The sequence below is a fragment of the Notamacropus eugenii genome, chromosome 4, assembly GCF_028372415.1.
Source record: "Notamacropus eugenii isolate mMacEug1 chromosome 4, mMacEug1.pri_v2, whole genome shotgun sequence".
NCBI classification, from domain to species: Eukaryota; Metazoa; Chordata; class Mammalia; order Diprotodontia; family Macropodidae; genus Notamacropus; species Notamacropus eugenii.
In genome coordinates this window covers 388,797,418-388,819,071 of record NC_092875.1, presented here as the reverse complement: position 1 = coordinate 388,819,071, position 21,654 = coordinate 388,797,418, and positions in this window count along the sequence as shown.

Here is a 21,654-nt window from a genome sequence, read left to right as displayed (position 1 = left end):
GCTGCTCTCCCTCCCTTCTCATGAGATCACCTTTTGCAGTTCATACCAACATCTCGCAGGCTTACTGGCATCACAGATTATAGGCTCAGTCCGCCTTTCTTGCTATCCATTCCTGGAGTTAGGCTCAGAAGAACAGTCACTTAATAGTCCCATAGCATCTAAAAATGGCAAGTTCCAAAAATCAGGTTTCAAATTATGATTATAATTTCACTTTGACTAAGGAGCATCTTTTGAGGCAACTCTTAAGTGGCTTACATGTTTTTCTATACATGTTCTAGTTCCTGATTAAATAGTAATCACAAAATCAAATTTACCATTAAAACCTTAACTTTTCCATCAATGCCAAATTTTACCCAAGGTTACCTTCCTCTAGGAAATTTAGACTGAAATTGTTATCCTCAAACTAAAGATGTCTTTGATTTATTCTCTGTAATTAATTCAGTCAATTGTTTTAATACTAATTGTTTTTACCTCACTTTATTACAAGTCCAGTTTTTCTCCCCATCACTCCCCTCTCCTGCTTCTTAATACCTTGAATTCTGACTACTCCTTCCCTCAGTGTACCCTCCCTACTATCACACCCCACTCTTCCCTTATCCCCATTTCTCTTTTTTTCTTGTTGGGCAAGATAAATTTCTGTACCCTATTCCCTGTATTTCTTACTTCCCTATTATATGCAATAAAATTCTCAACATTCATTACTAATACTTTGAATTCCAACTTCTCTCCCTCCCCACCTCCCTCCCCAGCCCCACTGAAAAGGCAAGCAACTCAACACAGACTAAATATGTATCGTTTTGCAAAAGACTTCCATAATAATCATGTTGCATAATACTAAATAAATTGCCCTCTGTCTTCCTCTATCTCCCCTTATCCCTCCCGCACAATTGACCTTGTCCCTTCTTGAAAGTGTTTATTTCTAGTAAATCCCTTCTCCCATTTGCCCTCCCTTCTATCACTCCCCTCACCTCTCTTGCCGCCTCCTCCCCTACTTTCCTGTGGTGTGATATAAATTTTCATATCAAATTTAGTGAGCATGTTATTCTCTCCTTCATCCAAATGTGGAGAGAATAGCTTCATTTTTCCCATCTCCCTTTCCCCTTTTCTCTTCCATTGAACAAGATTTTTTTATACATTTTATGAGTTATAGCCTGCCCTGTTCCATTTCTCCCTTTCTCTTCAAGTTATTTCCTCCCTCACCCCTTAATTTTTATTTTATTTTGTGTGTGGATATCATCTCTTCCGATTCAATACACCCTGTACTCTCTGTCTATATATGAGTGTGTGTGTGTGTGTGTGTGTATGTACAATCTCTCCATCTACCCAAATACTGAGAAAAGATTCAAGAGTTATATTTTCTTTCCATGTAATAAGGTAAACAGTTCAGCTTTAGAGAGTATTTTATGATTTTTCTTTCCTGTTTACCTTTTCTTGCTTCTCTTGATTATTGTATTGTAAAGTCAAATTTTTTATACAGACCTGGTGTTTTCCTCAATCCGAATGATTGAAAGTCCTCTATATCATTGAACGACCATTTGTTCCCTTGAAGTATTATACTCAGATTTGTTGGGTAGGTGATTCTTGGTTTCAGTCCCAGTTCCTTTGACTTCTGGTATATCCCATTCCAAGCCCTTCAATCCCTTAATGTTGAAGCTGCCAGACACTGTGTTATCAGGATTGTATTTGCACAATACTCAAGTTGTTTCTTTCTAGCTGCCTGCAGTATTTTCTCCTTAATCTGGGAACTCTACAATTTGGACACAATATTCCTAGGAGTTTGTCTCTTCATGTCACTTTCAGGAGGTTATCAGTGTATTCTTTCAATATTTATTTTGCCCACTGGTTCTAGAATACCAGAGCAGTTTTCCTTGATAATTTCATGGAAGATAATGTCTAGGCTCTTTTTTTGATCATGGCTTTCAGATAGTCCCACAATTTTTAAATTGTTTCTCCTGGATCTATTTTCCAAGTCAGTTGTTTTTCCAATGAGATGTTTCACATTATTTTCTATTTTTTCAAACTTTTGGTTTTGTTTACTAGCTGCTTGGTTTATCTCATAGTCATTCATTTCCCTGAACTCAGTTATCTCTTTCAATGAATTATTTTATTCAATGAGCTTTTGAACCTTCTCTTGCATTTAGCTAATTTTGCTTTTTAAAACCTCCTTCTCCTCATTGTTTTCTTGGATCTCTTTTTCCAGTTGAGCTAGTCTCTTTTTAAAGCTGTTATTTTCCTCAGCATTTTTTTTTGGTTCTTCTTTAGTAAGCTGTTAATTTGTTTTTTAAGCTCTCCTACTGCCTGTCTAGTTTAAGTTCCCTTTGGAGGTCCTGAAGGCAGAGGCCTTGACTTCCTCTGACAGTGTGCCTTGTTCTTCCTTATCCAAAAAGATGGAGGGAGACATCTGCTCCCCAAGCAAATAACTTTTTTGATGTTAATTTTTTCCCTCTTTTGGGAATTTTCCCAGCCAGTTACTTGACTTCTGAGTTTGCTCTCCACAACCATCTTGCCTCCAGTTCTGCCAAGCCAACACTGGGGGCTGAGATTCAGATGAACTGCTCCAAAGCCTCAGGGTCTTTAAGGGGGGCAGGGCCACTATTCAGTGTGAGATTAAGATCAGCTGCTCAGGTAGGGGCAGGGCCCTCACACAGGGCTCAGATCGCTCAGGGGGTTTACAATGAGACCTTCAACAATGGATGTGGGCTACCGCCTGCTTTGGGAGTCCCTGTCCGCTGCTGCCTCCACTGCTGCTACCTGAGGAGGCCTGAGTTACAGGGACACCATGTTCCCTTCTCTCCCAGCTGGAAAGACCCTTACATTGACCTTTACTGCTCTGATACTCTAGAACCAGAGGGCAAAATAAATATTGAAAGAATACACTGATCACCTCTTGAAAGAGACACGAAGAGACAAACTCCTAGGAATATTGTGTCCAAATTGCAGAGTTCCCACATCAAGGAGAAAATACTGCAAGGAGCTAGAAAGAAACAACTTGAGTATTGTGGAAATACAATCAGGATAACACAGGGTCTGGCAGCTTCAATATTGAATTGACATAATTTTTTAAAAAGTTATTTATTTGTTTGTTTTTTGCTATAGGAAATTCCCAGATCAGGAAATTCCCTATTCCAATGCAGGTATGAAATTTTCCTGCAACTTAAACTCTCAGAATTGACAGATGTCTTGAGCTCTGATATTAGTTTATACAGCCTGACTGAAGAAAAGGTAGAACTTGAACCTAGGTTTTCCTAGCTTCAAGTTGAATGGATGAAGGGCTGGGTTTGTAGTCGGAAAGACCTGAATTCAAACCTAACCTCAGAAATCACTACTTGTGTTATTCTGGATAAGTAACTTAATCTCTTTGCCTCAGTTTCCTTAACTGCAAGAAAGAAAAATAACAGAGTTGCTATTAAGTAAAGTATTTAGGCCAATGCCTGGTACATAGTGGAGATTATATAAATGTTTATTTCCTCTTCTCCTTTTGATTCTAGAGATTAGTTAAATATGGCTATGGGTCAGATTTAGCCCAGCAACTATTTTTCACATGACTTGAAAAGCTAAGAATGATTTTACATTTTTAAAATAAAGTTTTATTTAAAAAATTTAAAATATAGAACCATTTTTAGCTCTGTAAGAGACACTGAACCTGACTGGCTTAATTTGCTAGCTCGTGGAATCTATACTGCCTCTTGACAATCTTTACCAGGTTGAGTCAGGAAACGTAAATTTTTAAGTTTAATTCTATTTGTAACTAATGGTATGAACTTTTTCCAGTCAACTATCCCCCCTGAGTCCTAGATGTCTTCACTTGCAAAAGTAAGATTACTCAATTTCCAGAATTTCTTCTAACTCAACATTCAGTAATTTATGATATCAATATCTTATAATAATGTTGTTTAAGTATAGTACCTCTCATTTCAATTAATTTTGTCTTCTGTAGAATAATCAAAACACTAGAGCATTATGGTCAAATTTGAATCTGAGAATGAGGATCGAAAATTTCTCAAGAGACTGAACAAAATCATTAAGTCAAGCAAAGATGAGGTTTAATCAAAAGAAATATAAAACTATTCTTTTTAATTAAGAATTCAAGTAATGTTATCAGCAAAAAAACTCATGAAAATTAAATAAATTATTGACATTGTTTCAAGTTCCCTTCTAAACTTTACTAACATATATGCATACATTTTGTGGTTGGTCATAGATTGCTTAGAGTCAGAAGGTGCTCTTAGAATCATAAAGTCCAATTCCATTATTTTACAGATGAAGAAACTCAAAAAGCAAGCATGAAGAGGCAGAGACCTAAACATTATTAGGACCTAGTGTTCTTATTCTCAATCCAGTCCTTGTTTCTGTTACCTGTATTTTTAAAAACAAAACAAACAAAAAACCTTACACAAATAGAGAATATAAAAAAATGTGAATCCTCTTTTTCTTAAATAAGGGAAGAGGGTTGGAGCAGTGCACTCTCTGGCTCAGAGTTTACAGTGAGTAAATAGCATACTTAGGGCTTGAACACACACTCTCTAACTGCAAGTATAATATTCCTTCTAATATAGCATATTCATCCTCTGATATATATTTTCAGGAGACATACCTAGGATGATGTTTTAGAACTTAAGGGAATGCAAATTCTGCCACAACAAAACAGATTATCTAATTAGAAACTGTTCCCAAAATGGATTATATTGTTTTGTAATAATATAGTGTGTCAAAGATTTTGTATTGAATGATTTCTCATTTTTTCAAAGCTGTTTATTTTTGCATTTCTAAAGAATTAAGTGCTATTCCATGGGCTAAATAGTCCCCACCAACTGAGTATACGCTCCTCATTATTTCAACTACTTTCTAAACTTTTGATCAAGGGTAATAACAGAAACGGACTCTCTGGCTTATGCATTCAGTTCTGCTCCCTGAAAAGACACATGGCTGTGTCTATATTTGGCACTACATATGTAAATATTTGTCGAAATTTGGTAAAGAACAATGTTACTATTTTGTCATATACGGGGGAGAAAAAGGTGATAACTTTGGAAAGACCTTTACATTTCATCAAAATAAATCAATTTTTTCTCAAGTAATCATCCATGTCTACTAAAACAATGAACATGAGCAGAAGAGTCAAAAGGGTGGAATAAAGGTAGGGACTTGTCTGAGTTGTCGCAGATTCCCCTCCAAACTGCATTAAAATAGCTCCTGAAATGAATTCTTAAACTACAAAATCAACAAGCCCAAGACAATTTATTTTTTAAAAGTTTATCATTTCTTTTTAGTTTTAGTTTCAATATTCATTTCCACAAAATTTTGACTTACAAATTTTCTCCCCATCTCTCCCCTCCCCACCCATAGCACCTTGAATTCTGATTACACCTTCCCTCTATATGCCCTCCCTTCTATCACACCCCTCCCTTCCCTTATCTCCATCTTCTCTCTTTTCTTTTAGGACAAAATAGATTTCTATACCCCATTACCTGTATTTCTTAATTCCCAGTTTAATGCAAAAACTTTTCTCAGCATTGAATTCTAACTTCCCTCCCCTTCTTCCTCCCCTCTCATCCCCACTGAGAAGGAAAGTAATTCACTATAGCCTATATATGCATCATTTTGCAAAAGACTTCCATAATAGCAATGTTGTGTAAGACTAATTGTATTTCCCTCCATCCTATTATGTTCTTCATTTTTTCTGTTCTCTTATTAGACCTTTTCCGTTCCCATAAGTGTTACTCCTAGTTATTCCATTCTCCCATTTGACATCTTTTCTGTCATCCCCCTCACCTTACTTGTCTCCTTCTCCCCTAATGTCCTGTAGTGTAATATGGATTTTCATAACAAATTGAGTTAGTATGTTATTCCCTCCTTAAGCGAAATATGAAGAGAGTAAGTTTTTCTTTTCACTCTCACCTCCTCCCTTTTCTCCTCCATTGAACGAGCTTATTCTTACCTCTTTTATGATAATTTCCCCCATTCCATTTCTCCCTTTCTCCTCCCAATATATTCCTCTCTCACCCCCTAATTTTACTTTTTTAGAAATCATCCCTTCTCATTAAGTTCACCTTGTGAGCTCTCTCTCTGTCTCTCTGTCTCTCCCTCTCTGTCTCTCTCTCTTCTCTCTCTCTCTAGAGAGAGGGAGAGTGTATGTGTGTGTGTGTGTATGTAATCCCTCCAACTATCCAAATATCATAAAATACAGAGCACAGCCCAACGTAGCAGGGAAAGGATACTGAGCAGACTTCAGGGAGCCACTGGAAGCAGTTGTTCCCAGATTTCTCAACCCACAAATGCCACAGACAACTTCAAAGTTCAGTGAGAAGGTTCCCTTACCCAGGAAAGGGAAGTGCAGTCTCAAGCCCTGGCAGCCACTGCAGTGGCACCTTCCAGTTTTGGAGACCTCTGCCTAGAGCCCCTAGGGAAACTGAGCAGCTGATCTGAATCTCAGGCCTGAGCTGAGCCCTGACAAAGAACTCAAAAGTTAAGGAACTGGCTGGGAAAATGTCACCAAAGGGAAAAAGAACAAGACAATAGAAGGTTGCTTTCTTGATAAGCAGATATTTTCTTACATACTTTCACATGAGGAGGAAAAATTTAAGTTTTCAAAAGAACACCTAAAAGTTGAGCTTTCTGCACCCAAAACCTGCAAAATAAATATGCAATGGTCTCAGTCCATGGAAGAGCTCAAAAAGAATTTTGAAAATCAAGTAAGACAGGTGGAAGAAAAATTGGGAAGAGAAATGAGAGCAATGCAAGAAAATAACGAAAAGTAAACCAATAGCTTGCTAAAGGGGACGAAAAATTGCTGAAAAAATTAACACCTTAAAGAATAAACTACGGCAGAGCCAAGATGGCAGAGTAGAAAGACACACATACGCTAGCTCTGAACGCACAGCCCATGAAATTGCTGTAAAAAAGAACTCCCAACAAATTCTGGAGCAGCAGAAGCCACAGAACAACGGAGCAGATGAGATTTCTGTTCCAGAGAGTCCTGAAAAACCGACGCGAAAGGTCCTCCATGCACCAAACCTGGAGCAGAGCCCAGCCCTGCCTTGGCAGCGTGGCACTGAAAGGAGCTTATCTGAGCAGGCTTCAGGGACAGAATCTCCAGCCACCACATGGGTCCCTCCACTCACAGGGGACAGATATCAGTAAGAGGGCCTCTTTGGCAGGTTGAGAGGGGAGTGGGGTGCCCCCATACCTCAGGCCCCCTCGGGAGGCAGAAGCAGAGGTGGGAGCAGACCAGGGCTTCCCAAGCAGGCAGGAGCCTGGATCCATTGTTGAAGGTCTCTGCATAAACCCCCTGAGGGAACTGAGCCTCAAGTGGCGGCCCTGCCCCCACCTGTGCACCTGAACTTAATCTCACACTGAATAGTAGCCTTGCCCACACCCAAAGCCTTGAGGCTGGGAAGCAGCATTTGAATCTCAGACCCCAAGCACTGGCTGGGAGGATCTGGAGACTAAGTCCGTGTGAAGAGAATACTCAGAAGTCAAGCCACTGGCTGGGAAAATGCCCAGAAAAGGGAAAAAAATAAGACTATAGAAGGTTACTTTCTTGGTGAACAGGTATTTCTTCCCTTCCTTTCTGATGAGGAAGAACAATGCTTCCCATCAGGGAAAGACACAGAAGTCAAGGCTTCTGTATTCCAGCCCACTCACTGGGCTCAGGCCACGGAAGAGCTCAAAAAGGATTTTGATAATCAAGTTAGAGAGGTGGAGGAAAAACTGGGAAGAGAAATGAGAGACATGCAAGCAAAGCATGAAAAACAAGTAAACACCCTGCTAAAGGAGACCCAAAAAAATGCTGAAGAAAATAACACCTTGAAAAAGAGGCTACCTCAATTGGCAAAAGAGGTTCAAAAAGCCAATGAGGAGAAGAATGCTTTCAAAAGCAGAATTAGCCAAATGGAAAAGGAGGTTCAAAAGCTCACTGAAGAAAACAGTTCGTTCAAAATTAGAAAGGAACAGATGGAGGCTAATGACTTCATGAGAAACCAAGAAATCACAAAACAAAACCAAAAGAATGAAAAGATGAAAGATAATGTGAAATATCTCATGGGAAAAACAACTGACCTGGAAAATAGATTGAGGAGAGACAATTTAAAAATTATGGGACTACTTGAAAGCCATGATCCAAAAAAGAGCCTAGACATCATCTTTCATGAAATTATCAAGGAAAACTGCCCTGGTATTCTAGAACCAGAGGGCAAAATAAGTATTCAAGGAAGACACAGATCACCACCTGAAAAATACCCAAAAAGAGAAACTCCTAGGAACATTGTGGCCAAATTCCAGAGTTCCCTGGTCAAGGAGAAAATATTGCAAGCAGCTAGAAAGAAACAATTCAAGTATTGTGGAAATACAATCAGGATAACACAAGATCTAGCAGCTTCTACATTAAGGGATCAAAGGGCGTGGAATATCATATTCCAGAAGTCGAAGGAACTAGGACTAAAACCAAGAATCACCTACCCAGCAAAACTGAGTATAATACTTCAGGGGAAAAATTGGTCTTTCAATGAAATAGAGGACTTTCAAGCATTCTTGATGAAAAGTCCAGAGCTGAAAAGAAAATTTGACTTTCAAACACAAGAATGAAGAGAAGCATGAAAATGTAAACAGCAAAGAGAAGTCATAAGGGACTTAGAAAAGTTGAACTGTTTACATTCCTACATGGAAAGACAATATTTGTAACTCTTGAAACTATTCAGTATCTGGGTACTGCGTGGGATTACACACACATGCACACAGAGAGAGAGAGAGAGACAGAGTGCACAGAGTGAATTGAGGAGGATGGGATCATACCTTAAAAAAATGAAATCAAGCAGTGAGAGAGAAATATTGGGAGGAGAAAGGGAGAAATGTAATGGGGCAAATTATCTCTCATAAAAGAGGAGAACAAAAGACTTATTAGTGGAGGGATAAAGAGGGGAGGTGAGAGAAAAACATGAAGTTTACTCTCATCATATTCCACTAAAGGAAGGAATAAAATGCACACTCATTTTGGTATGAAAACCTATCTTACAATACAGGAAAGTGGGGGATAAGGGGATAAGCAGGGTGGGGGGGATGATGGAAGGGAGGGCATGGGGAAGAGGGAGGAACTTGAGGTCAACACTCATGGGGAGGGACAGGATCAAAAGAGAGAATAGAAGTAATGGGGGGCAGGATAGGATGGAAGGAAATATAGTTAGTCTTATACAACACGACTCTTATGAAAGTCATTTGCAAAACTACCCAGATTTGGCCTATACTGAATTGCTTGCCTTCCAAAGGAAAGGGGTGGGGAGGGAGGGATGAAGAGAAGTTGGAACTCAAAGTTTTAGGAACAACTGTTGAATATTGTTCTTGCCACTAGGAAATAAGAAATACAGATAAAGGGGTATAGAAAGTTATTTGGCCCTACAGGACAAAAGAGAAGATGGAGACAAGGGCAGAGAGGGATGACAGAAGAGAGAGCAGATTGGTGATAGGAGCATTTAGAATGCTCGGTGTTTTGGGGTGGGGGGAGAGGACAAAAGGGGAAAAAATTTGGAACCCCAAATTTTGTCAAAATGAATGTTATAAGTTAAAGAAATAAATTAATTAAAACAAAAGAAAAAGTAGACTAATTCAAATGGCAGAAGAGACCCAAAAAGCCAATGAGGAGAATGTTTTAAAGATCAGAATTAGCCATATGGAAAAGGAGATTCAAAAGCTCGCTGAATAAAATAGTTCTTTAAAGATTAGAATGGAACAGATGGAAGCCATGATCAATAAAAGAGCCTAGACATCATCTTTCATGAAATTATCAAGGAAAACTGCCCTGATACTCTGGAACCAGAAGATAAGATAAATATATAAAGAATCCTCCCATCAAAGAGGGGTCCTTTGGCACCACTGAGAGCAGAAATTTGTTGCATTTCCCATTCACACTTTTGGGTTTCAGTGTCTGAACAAGGAGGAAGATTAGTAAGAGTGGGGATATTACATGCATTTCCAGGGTAGAAAAGGGTTCTTGTCACTTTCAGATCAGAGCATGGAATAGAAAGTGACTACACTTCTTCTTACATGATACTACCTTGGAAGCATGAAAAAGCTGCAAATCCTCTTCTCCAGAAAAGTATAACAAAATTGAATCTTTGGACATTGCCCACTCTATTCCAAAAGTACAGCCCAGCATTAAAATAAAGTTAAATACCAAGAAGTTGTCTGGGAAAATTAGTAAACAATGACAAGAAAGATCGTGACAACAGAAAGTTACAAACAAACAGAAAACTGGAAAAAAATTACATCACATTTCTTCGATAAAGACCTCATTTTTAACATATTTTAAAAAATATTAATTCTAATTTATAAGAAAGTAAATTATTTCTAAACTGATAAACAGTCAAAGTATATGAACAGGCAGTTTTAAGATGAACAAATCTGTAGCCATATAAAGCAAAATCTCTAAATAACAAGTAAATAAATAAAAATAAAAACAAATAAGTAAAATACATATATATGTACATATGTGTGCATATATGTATATAAATAATAAGTAAATTATAAAACATTCCCTAAATCACAATTGATTAGAGAAAAACAAATTAAAACGATTCTGTGGGACCACCTCAAATCTATCATCTTAGCTAATATGACAAAAAACAAAAGAAAATGACAAATATTGGAGGGGATGTGTGAAAAATTGAAAGACTGATGCATTGTGTGTGGAGTTGTGAATTAATCTAACCATACTGGAGCACAATTTGAAAATATGCCCAAAAGGCTATTTTGTGCTTGCTCTTTGACCCAGCAGTATCAATATAAGTTCTGTATTCCAAACAAAAGTAATAAAAAAGGAAAATGAGCCATATGTACAGAATATTTATATCACATCTTTTCGTGGTGAGAAAGGATTAGAAATTGAGGAAATGTACATCATCAATAGAGGAATAGCTAAATAAGTTGTGGCGTATGATTGTGATGGAATACTATTATGCTAGAAGACATGATGAGCACGATGCTTGCAGAAATACCTACAAAGTAAAATGAGTTGATGCAAAATAAAGTAAATACAATTAGAGAAACCTTCTACGTAATAGTAGCAATATTACAAGAATGGTCATCTGTGAAAACTCGGGTATTGTCAGCAATACAACGATCTAATAGATTTCCAAAATATTACGATGAAAAATGCTAAACACTGTGGAGTCTGAATCCAGATTGGAATATATGTTTTTTAACTTTAATTTTTGATCATTTTTTCCACACAACATGACTAATATGGAAATATATTTTACATGGCTGAACATGTATTACCTATATCAAATTGATTGCCTTTTCAATGAGAAAGGAGACTAGAGAGAAAGAGAGATGCTTTAAAACTCAAAATTTTAATTAATGTAGGTAAAATTGTTTTTAAATGTAATTGGAAAAATATGAAATAACACAAAATAATGAACACTTTTGTTCAGAAGTACTTTTGTGAACATTAAACCATTTTTCGAAAAGATAGCTACTACAAGAATAAGCAATTATGAGGATTTTTCAATCTGGTCAATCAGTCTATTTAATAAATTAAAAACCCTGATGATGTAAACAATCTGTGGGGCTTAGATAAAGTGTAGTAATCAATTGCAAAGTGCTCTTGACCTCAGATCGTGAGAGATGGGGATGTGAAACTTATGACTGATATTTATCAGCTTTATGACAATGGGCATTTTTTTTAAAACTTCCACATGCATCTGCTTTGTCATCTTAACTGAATTCCATGCATAGTATTTTCAAATGAGATTTTTTTTTCAAAGCAAGTTGGTTATTACATGACTAGGTTAATAATACATACATTCTTTCCTGGTTTGTAATCAAAAAAGAATTTGGAATACAGAACTTCTGAATCTAATGTAGATAGAAAACGTTGGTTGTTGTCCTTCATCTTCGAAGAGGACCAAAATGACATCACCACGAAAAACTGAAATTTCACCACGTCCAGCTGTGGCTGATCAGATCAATACAAGCTAGGAATGCTCTACCACAGGTTAGGCACAGAATCTGTGTAAATATTTGAGGTGGATATCCCAAATTTGTGCATCCTGCATTTACTTTGTGTTGTCTCAATTCTGCTTTGCTGAAAGAGCACAGCGACCTTTCTGATGTGGGCACACCATACTGAATGGTCCTGTTCCAGTGTCTCCCATTTTGCACAATCAGATCGAAAGTTCTAGAGAGAGAGATCTTGATAGTGTCCTTGCATCGCTTCTTCTGGCCAGCATGTTATCACTTGCTCCATGTCAGTTCTCCATAAAATAGTCGTCTTGGAAAGCACACATTTTGCAGTAGAACATCATGGCCAGCCCATCCGAGTTGTGCTCTCGGAAGCATAGTTGGAATATTTGGCAGTTCAGCTTGAGCAAGAACTTCGATGTCTACTACTTTATCCTGCCAGGTGATCCTCTGAATCTTCCTAAGACAGTTCAGATGGAAGTGATTCAGTTTCTTGGCATGGAGCTGGCAGAATGCACACATTTCACAAGCATATAACAATGACGTCAGCACAATGGCTCTGTAAGCCGTCAGTCTGGTAGCCAGTCTAACACCTCTTCTCTCCCAAACTTTTCCTAGGAGCCTCCCAAACACTGAGCTAGCTCTGGTAATGTGTCCATCAACCTCTTTTTCAATGTGTACATTCCTGGAAAGTACACTACCAAGGTAAATGAACTTATCCGCAGCATTCAAAACTTCTCCATTTGTTGTAATCAGTGGTTTCATGTATAGATGGTGTGGTGGTGGCTGATGGAGCACCTGTGTTTTCTTGGTGTTGATTATTAAACCAGAAGTAGCACATTCAGCAGAGAATTGATCCATACTTTCTTGCATCTCAGCTTCAGAGGCTGCATTAAATGCACTATTATATGCAAACAGAACATTATGTACAGACACTCCCTTCACTTTGGTCTTGGCTTGTAGCCTTTTCAAATTGAAGAACGTGCCATCAGTATGGTAGTTGACTTTGATGCTATGTTCATCCTCATTGAAAACATTTGTCAACATGACTGAAAACATCATGCTACAAAGCGTGGGAGCAAGCACAAAGCCCTGTTTCACTACATTAGTGACTGGGAAGGCACAAAAGCATTGTCCATTATCCAGAACCCAGCCAAACATGCCATCATGAAATTGGCGTACAATATTTTTTTAATTTTTTTTAATTTATTTATTTAGTTTTCAACATTCATTTCCAAAAAAAAATTTTGGTTCCAAATTTTCTCCCCATTTCTCCCTTCTGCCCATCCCAAAACACCAAGCATTTTAATTACCCCTATCACCAATCTGCCCCCCCTTCTAACATCCATCCCATCCCTTATCCCCATCTTCTCTTTTGTCCTGTAGGGCAAGATAACTTTCTATACCCCATTACCTGTATTTTTTATTTCCTAGTTGCAAGAACAATATTCAACAGTTGTTCCAAAAACTTTGAGTTCCAACTTCTCTTCATCCCTCCGTCCCCACCCATTCCCTTTGGAAAAGCAAGCAATTCAATATAGGCCATATCTGTGAAGTTTTGCAAATGACTTCCATAACAGTCATGTTGTGTAAGACTAACTATATTTCCCTCCATCCTTTCCTGCTCCCCATTTATTCTATTCTTTTTTCTGATCCTGTCTCTCCCCAAGAATGTTGACTTCTAATTGCTCCCTCTTCCCATTGCCCTCCCTTCCATCATCCCCCCCAACTTGCTTATCCCCTTCTCCCCCACTTTCCTGTATTGCAAGATAGGTTTTCATACCAAAATGAGTGTGCATTTTATTCCTTCTTTTAGTCGAATGCGATGAGAGTAAGCTTCATATATTTTTTCTCTCACCTCCCTACTTTGTCCCTCCTTTGAAAAGTTACTTATTTGTCTCTTTTATGAGAGATAATTTGCCGCCTTCCATTTCTCCCTTTCTCCTCCCAAAATATTTCTCTCTCACTGCTTAATTTCATTTAAATTACTGTATGATTCCATTTGTCTGCATGAAAAACATAGTTTGTTTCTGTCAGAAACTGTACTTGTGTTTATTATGCATCTGCATAATACCTTTAATTTTTGCTAAGAATGCTCTGAAAAATTAGCTACTTAGCTAATTTTAATTAGAGATAGAAAATTCATAAGCAGTAGTAGGAAGCCAGACAAAAAAAATGAAACAAAAAGAAATATCTGACTTTCTCTTGAAGCAAAGAAGTGATATGAAGCAAGAATATAGTTCAATATTGCTGTAGTCTAACAGCTCTGTAGGAATCAATTGGTTGTTGAATTGACGTTCATTCTTAAATAGTTCATATATTAAAAGATAAAGAAATGTTTCTCAGAAGAACTTGCAAGTTCTTTTTAAGAATGGATGCTTATGTGTAACCTCGAGATCTTTGGATAGTCACCAAGATAGCACCTCTGAATTATTCATTCTCATGGTATACTCATCCTTTGAAAAAAATCAGAGAAATAAAACTCAGACATATCCAGGAGTAAAGGAACTGTCAGAGGAAAAACAGGGTCTTTCAGAAAATACTCTCTGTTGACTTTAACATCTTAAATATGAAACCAACAGGAGCCTATTGAGTAATCTTAATTGGTTTTATGGTACAATTATCAAGGTAGTCACCAAGATAACTAACTCATAAACTTTATTGAGCTTTAGACATAGAAAGTAGTTCTTTACATTATCCTGGGAAGTAAATGTGTCATCAAAAGTTCTCAAAAATGCAAAATATTTCACATAAGTCAACATTCTTCTGACTGGTCTTCAAGATCTAGTGTTAAATAGGGTAAAATAATTCTTTGCTCTAAATAGTCAGGCTGCTCAATTTGATTGCAGTTCCAATCTGTCAGTCTTGCTACTTATTAATGAACCTTGACTAAGGAGCTATTGATGATAAAAAAAAAAAAATAATGTTTCCTATAAAGTTCACTTACTTGGACCATTCCTTCTCTCCTATTTTTCTGAATAATCTGGAGTTGGATAACACTTGCAAATTATATTATCGGGAAATCCCCAGACATGAAAACACGGAAGTACAAGGGTAATTCTCTATAACATTTATAAAATTTAAAGTGAAAAAAGAATTCAGTGGACTTTTTTTCCAGTTAAATTGAATACCTAAAACCAATATTTTAAAATCCTATAATATTTTTAAAATATCATTCTACTTTCATCATTTATTATCATTCTTGGATTTGTCTGTGTGCATCTGTTTGTGTGCTGTGTAGTTATTTTATTTTAGGTGTTTCTGTCAATGATATGTTTACCATCTATGGGAACCAAAAGTTGCCTAGTTTAAAATCTGTCTTCAGATATCACTAAAGCCTTCTTAAAATGTCTAAAGAAAAAATCTGACATAACCCATTTTTTAAAGATATGATCCCATCCTATTCTATTCACCCTCTGCTCTCTGTCTCTGTGTGTGTGTGTGTGTGTGAGTGTGTGTATGTAATCCCACCAAATACCCAGATATTGAAAAAAGTTTTCAAGAGTTACAAATATTGTCTTTCCATGTAGGAATGATAGTTCAACTTTAGTAAGTCCCTTATGATTTCTCTTTGCTGTTTACCTTTTCATGCTTCTCTTGATTCTTGTGTTTGAAAGTCAGATTTTCTTTTCAGCTCTGGTCTTTTCATCAAGATTGCTTGAAAATCCTCTCTCTCTCTCTCCTCCACCTCTCTTTGTTCAAAAATCTTTGGAAAATAACCTGTTTTGGGGAGAAAAAGAAGATAAAAGGAGAAAGGGATAAGAGAAGATGAGATATACAGATAGTGCCATGGAAGGAAGGAGCATGAATTTGGACAGACTTTGGGAGGTAGCAGAGGAAAGAAACATATTGTGTACTATGTTCGATGGGGTCATAAATAGTCAAAGAGGACTGAGTAACTGAATAACAACAGCAACAACAACTCTTTAGAATGAAAGCTCCTTGATGGTAGAGATTTTCTTATTTAATTTTTATGTGTATCCCTTACACGTGCATAATGACCAGCACACAGAAAATTAATTAAAAATACTTATTACACTCTCTACCACCTATTCCGTCTCAGAATAAGTTTAAATCAAGAAAGTAACTCCTTTAAACTTTTTGAATACTTATATTTTTATGAAGCACTTTTGTCAGGATATTGAAAATAAGCACTATGAAAGTCAATAAAGAAGGAAGAAATACAAATTAAAAAGAAAAAAAGGTAACATTAGCTCATATATAACCACTATTTCTCCTGAAAAATGTGAATATTGTCTTTCATTACCTTAGCTGAACTTCCTATCCCTATCAACTATTATCTCATACCTCCTCTAACTGTCATAGCTAAACTCCTCCGAAAGACTATCTATAATTGGTGCCTCTATTTTTTTTCCTCTTGCTCTCTTAAGCCTTTATAATCTCCATGGCCTTTGACACTATTGATCACTCCCTCCTCGATGATCTTTTCTTTCTAGGCTTTTGAGACACCGATCTCTCTTGGTTCACCTCCTGCCTATTTAAAAATGCCTTTGCTGTCTCTTTTACTAGATTTTATTGAAAATCATTCCCTCTAACTGTAGGTGTCACTGACAGTTCTTTCTTGGACCCTGTTGTTTTCTTTCCCTATAATACTATTTCACTTGTCTATCTCATCAGCTACTATGGATTTAGTTCCCCTTTCAAACAGATTCTCAAATCTAACTGTACTGATCCAGTTTCTCAGCCCCCTCCCCTACATTTTTGCATATCAAATTGCTTTTCAGACAAGTTGGACTGGATGTCCAGTAGACATCTTAAACTCAGTATAACCAAAACAGAACTTCTTATCTTTACCCTTAAATGACACAGCCTTGTCCTTTACCTTTTCTTGCTACTGGGGAAGGAAACACCATCCTCTCAGTCACACAAAATCCCTAGGGGTCATTCTGGATGAATGTTATCTATGTGTTTATCCTCCATATCAAATCTTTGACAAAGGCTCTACAATTCACTTTTGCAACATTTCTCCCACTTTCCACCTTCTATCCTCTGACGCTGCCACCAGTCTAGTACAATCCCGTACCATTTAATAGCAGGATTACTGGAATGGCTGTCAGGTCAGTCTTTCTGTCTACCTCAAGTCTCTCCCCACTCCAATTCATCCCTCATTTATCAACTAAAGTGATTTTCCTTTACTGTTCCAATCATATCACCTCACACTCCACTCAATTAAGCTCCACAGCTTCCTATTCTCTCCAGGAATTTTTTTTTAAATGCTCTGTTTTGTATTTGAACTCTTCATAGTATAGCACCTCCCAATGTTACAGACTTCTTCTTCCTTACTGCCCCAAGATATACTCTGTGGTGCAGTTACAATGGACCTCTGCCTATTCCATGAAGAAGACACTCTATTTCTTCTTTGGGGACACACTTTCTGGATGTCCCCCATGCCTAGAACACTTTCTCCATGGATTCCTTTAAGTGCATCTAAAACCTTATTTTCTACAGAAATTCTCCCCTAATTCTTCTTAATTCCAGTGCCATTTAATTTCCATTATTTATTTACTCTTTATGCAGTATATAGTTTGCTTTGTATATATTTGTTTGCATAGTTTCCCCATTATATTATAAACTCCTTGATGGCAGAGAGTATTTTGCTTTTTCTCTTTTATATTGCCAGTGCTTAGCACATAGTAGGCACTTAATAGAGGATTCTTGACTGATTCTTAAATGTTCTTTACTCAATTACATCTTAGAAGATTTCAGACGCTAAGATTCCAATCCATCAAGAATTTTGAAAATGTAGATTTTGTGTAATGCATTGTTCTAGGCATTAGAGATAAAAAGAGAAAACGGCATAATTTTGTGCGCATAAGGATTTTTTTCCAGTAAATATATTGCTGTTTTGCATCTCCCTGGATTTTCCAAGAAATGGATTGGATTTCTTGTACTTACTTTATGAATAGAAAAATAAGCACTGTAAGTATTGTGAGTGTGCGTATATATGTATACACATATATACATATATGTACATATTTACCCATGCATATATACATAAATACATATATCTCTGTATATACACAATATAATAAATACATATATGTATACATGTGTGTATACACACACACACACACACACACACATATATATATATATATATATATATATATATATATATATATATATACACTTTATTCAAAGAACACAAATCTAATTCTCTTCTTCCCTCTTCTCACTCCGAGGAAAAGGAGAGAAAGAAAGACAAAACCCTCCTAAGAAATATGTGTATTTAAGCAGTACAAATTCCTATATTTGTCATTAATCCCTTAAGAAAAAAAACCTTTCATTGTTTATTATGAATCTATCATCTCATTACATGCTTGCGTATTATATTTTTTTAAATTAAATGCTATAAATGAAGTCTTCAAATGCAGCATGTTCCTTTGAGATCAACCACGACACTATAAATGTACTTCTAATTTTTATGAAATATATTCTATTTTTACTGAAACCTGGATCCCAAAGTTCTTTTTGTCCAGAATTGAGACACAACTTAAGTGCAGATTTATCTAAGTCAGACTGCAGATTTATCTAAGCAGAATTGACTTGTTGTTCTTTCAGTGATTAAAGGAGAAAAAAAATAAAAACAACAAAGCACAAGAACTCAATTAAAGATCTTTACAAGTACTAGAAAGATTTTCTCAATCAAATTTCTAAGTGCAATCACACATTGTTTGGAGAAAGCAGACCCTAATATTGCAGCTGCCTGTATCTATGTTAAAATCAAACCTTTTAGCTGTTAAAGTTTGTCAAGAAGTCACCAAGATACCCATGATTTGCAGTTTGTTTTCAATAAACATTTAAGCTTTAGCCATCTTGAAGTCTTACAAGTTACTGCTAAACAACCTCTATCTCTCATTACAGGATTCATTTCACAGGTAGCAGCAATGTTTCATAGGACTTGGTATCACTTCTGCAGTGTGTACATTCATTCATTTATTAAGCTTCAGTTTTAGTTTTTAAAAGTAATTAGGATTAATATGCAGAGCCATTTCTTTAGCCAACCAGGGCAAAATTATTTCTTTTCTTAAAATTATCTAGGAATTTAAACAATGTGGGATATCTACAGAATAAATGGGGTACCATTTTGCATAATACTGGCCATGTACAGATGTGACTCTGATGTGATTATAAAAGACATCTACTTTCAGTAGTATCTGTGAAATTAGTATTCGTTCAGAACAGACAAAGGCTAGAAATTAGACAGTGAAAGCAACTAAGAATGGTGGTAACTGACTATCTAAAAATGCAGATAATTAAAAGTACCAGTATGAGAATAGCAAACAGAGATCAAATTCTTTTTTTAAATTTATTTATTTAATTTTTGACATTCATTTTCACAAAATTTTGCGTGCCAAATTTTCTCCCCATTTGTTCCCTCCCCTCACCCCTAAACACCGAGCATTCTGATTGCCCCTATCACCAATCTGCCGTGTCCTCTATCATCCCTCCCTTCCCTTGTCCGCATCTTCTCTTTTGTCCTGTAGGGCCAGATAAATTTCTATACCCCATTACCTGTATTTCTTATTCCCTAGTAGCAAGAACAGTACTCAACAGTTGTTCCTATAACTTTGAGTTCCAACTTCTCTTCATCCCTCCCTCCCCACCCATTCCCTTTGGAAAAGCAAGCAATTCAATATAGGCCATATGTGTGTAGTTTTGTAAATGACTTTTACAATAGTTGTGTTGTGTAAAACTAACTATATTTCCCTGCATCCTATCCTGCGCCTCATTTATTCTATTATATCTTTTGATCCTGTCCCTCTCCAAGAGAGATGACTTCAGATTGCTCCCTCCTTCCACTGCCCTCCCTTCCATCATCCCCCCACCCTGCATATCCCCTTCTCCCCCACTTTCCTGTATTGTAAGATAGGTTTTCATACCAAAATGAGTGTGCATTTTATTCCTTCCTTGAGTCAAGTGTGATGAAAGTAAACTTCATGTTTTTCTCTCACCTCCCCTCTTTTTCCCTCCACTAAAAAGTCTTTTGCCTGCCTCTTTTATGAGAGATAATCTGCTCCATTACTTTTCTCTCTTTGTCCTCCCAATATATTTCTCTCTTACTGCTTAATTTCATTTTTTTAAAGATATGATCCTATCCTATTCCATTCACTCTGTGCTCTCTGTCTGTGTGTGTGTGTGTGCACGTGTGTGTGTGTATGTAATCCCACCAAATACCCAGATAATGAAAAGTTTCAAGAGTTACAAATATTTTCTTTCTATGTAGGAATATAAACAGTTCAACTTTACTAAAGTCCCTTATGACTTCTCTTTGCTGTTTACATTTTCATGCTTCTCTTTATTCTTGTGTTTGAAAGTCAAATTTTCTTTTCAGCTCTGGTCTTTTCATCAAGAACGCTTGAAAGTCCTCAATTTCATTGAAAGACCATTTTTTCCCCTGAAGTATTATACTCAGTTTTGCTGGGTAGGTGATTCTTGGCTTTGGTCCTAGCTCCTTCGACTTCTGGAATATGATATTCCACGCCCTTTGATCCCTTAATGTAGAAGCTGCTAGATCTTGTGTTATCCTGATTGTATTTCCACAATACTTGAATTGTTTCTTTCTAGCTGCTTGCAATATTTTCTCCTTGACCAGGGAACTCTGGAATTTGGCCACAATGTTCCTAGGAGTTTCTCTTTTTGGGTATTTTTCAGGTGGTGATCTGTGTCTTCCTTGAATACTTATTTTGCCCTCTGGTTCTAGAATACCAGGGCAGTTTTCCTTGATAATTTCATGAAAGATGCTGTCTAGGCTCTTTTTTGGATCATGGCTTTCAAGTAGTCCCATAATTTTTAAATTGTCTCTCCTCAATCTATTTTCCAGGTCAGTTGTTTTTCCAATGAGATATTTCATATTATCTTTCATCTTTTCATTCTTTTGGTTTTGTTTTGTGATTTCTTGGTTTCTCATGAAGTCATTAGCCTCCATATGTTCCATTCTAATTTTGAAAGGACTATTTTCTTCAGTGAGCTTTTGAACCTCCTTTTCCATTTGGCTAATTCTGCTTTTGAAAGCATTCTTCTCCTCATTGGCTTTTTGAACCTCTTTTGCTAATTGAGGTAGCCTCTTTTTCAAGGTGTTATTTTCTTCAGCATTTTTTTGCGTCTCCTTTAGCAGGGTGTTTACTTGTTTTTCATGCTTTGCTTGCATGTCTCTCATTTCTCTTCCCAGTTTTTCCTCCACCTCTCTAACTTGATTTTCAAAATCCTTTTTGAGCTCTTCCATGGCCTGAGCCCATGGAATATTTATTCTGGATGTTTGGGATACGAAAGCCTTGACTTCTGTGTCTTTCCCTGATGGTAACCCTTGTTCTTCCTCATTAGAAAGGAAGGGAGGAGATACCTGTTCACCAGAAAAGTTGCCTTCAATGGTCTTATTTTTTTCCCTTTTCTGGGCATTTTCCCAGCCAATGCCTTGACTTCTGAGTGTCCTCTCTGCCCCCACCTTGCCTCCAGATCTGCCCAGCCAGAGCTTGGGGTGTGAGATTCAAATGCTGCTTCCCATCCTCAGGGTTTTGGGCGGGGGCAGAGCTGCTATTCAGTGTGAGATTAAGTTCAGGTGCTCTGGTGGGGGCAGGGCAGCCACTTGGAGCTCAGTTCCCTCAGGGCGTTTATGAGGAGACCTTCAACAATGGATCTGAGCTCCTGCCTGCTTTGGGAGCCCCTATCCCCTCCTGCCTC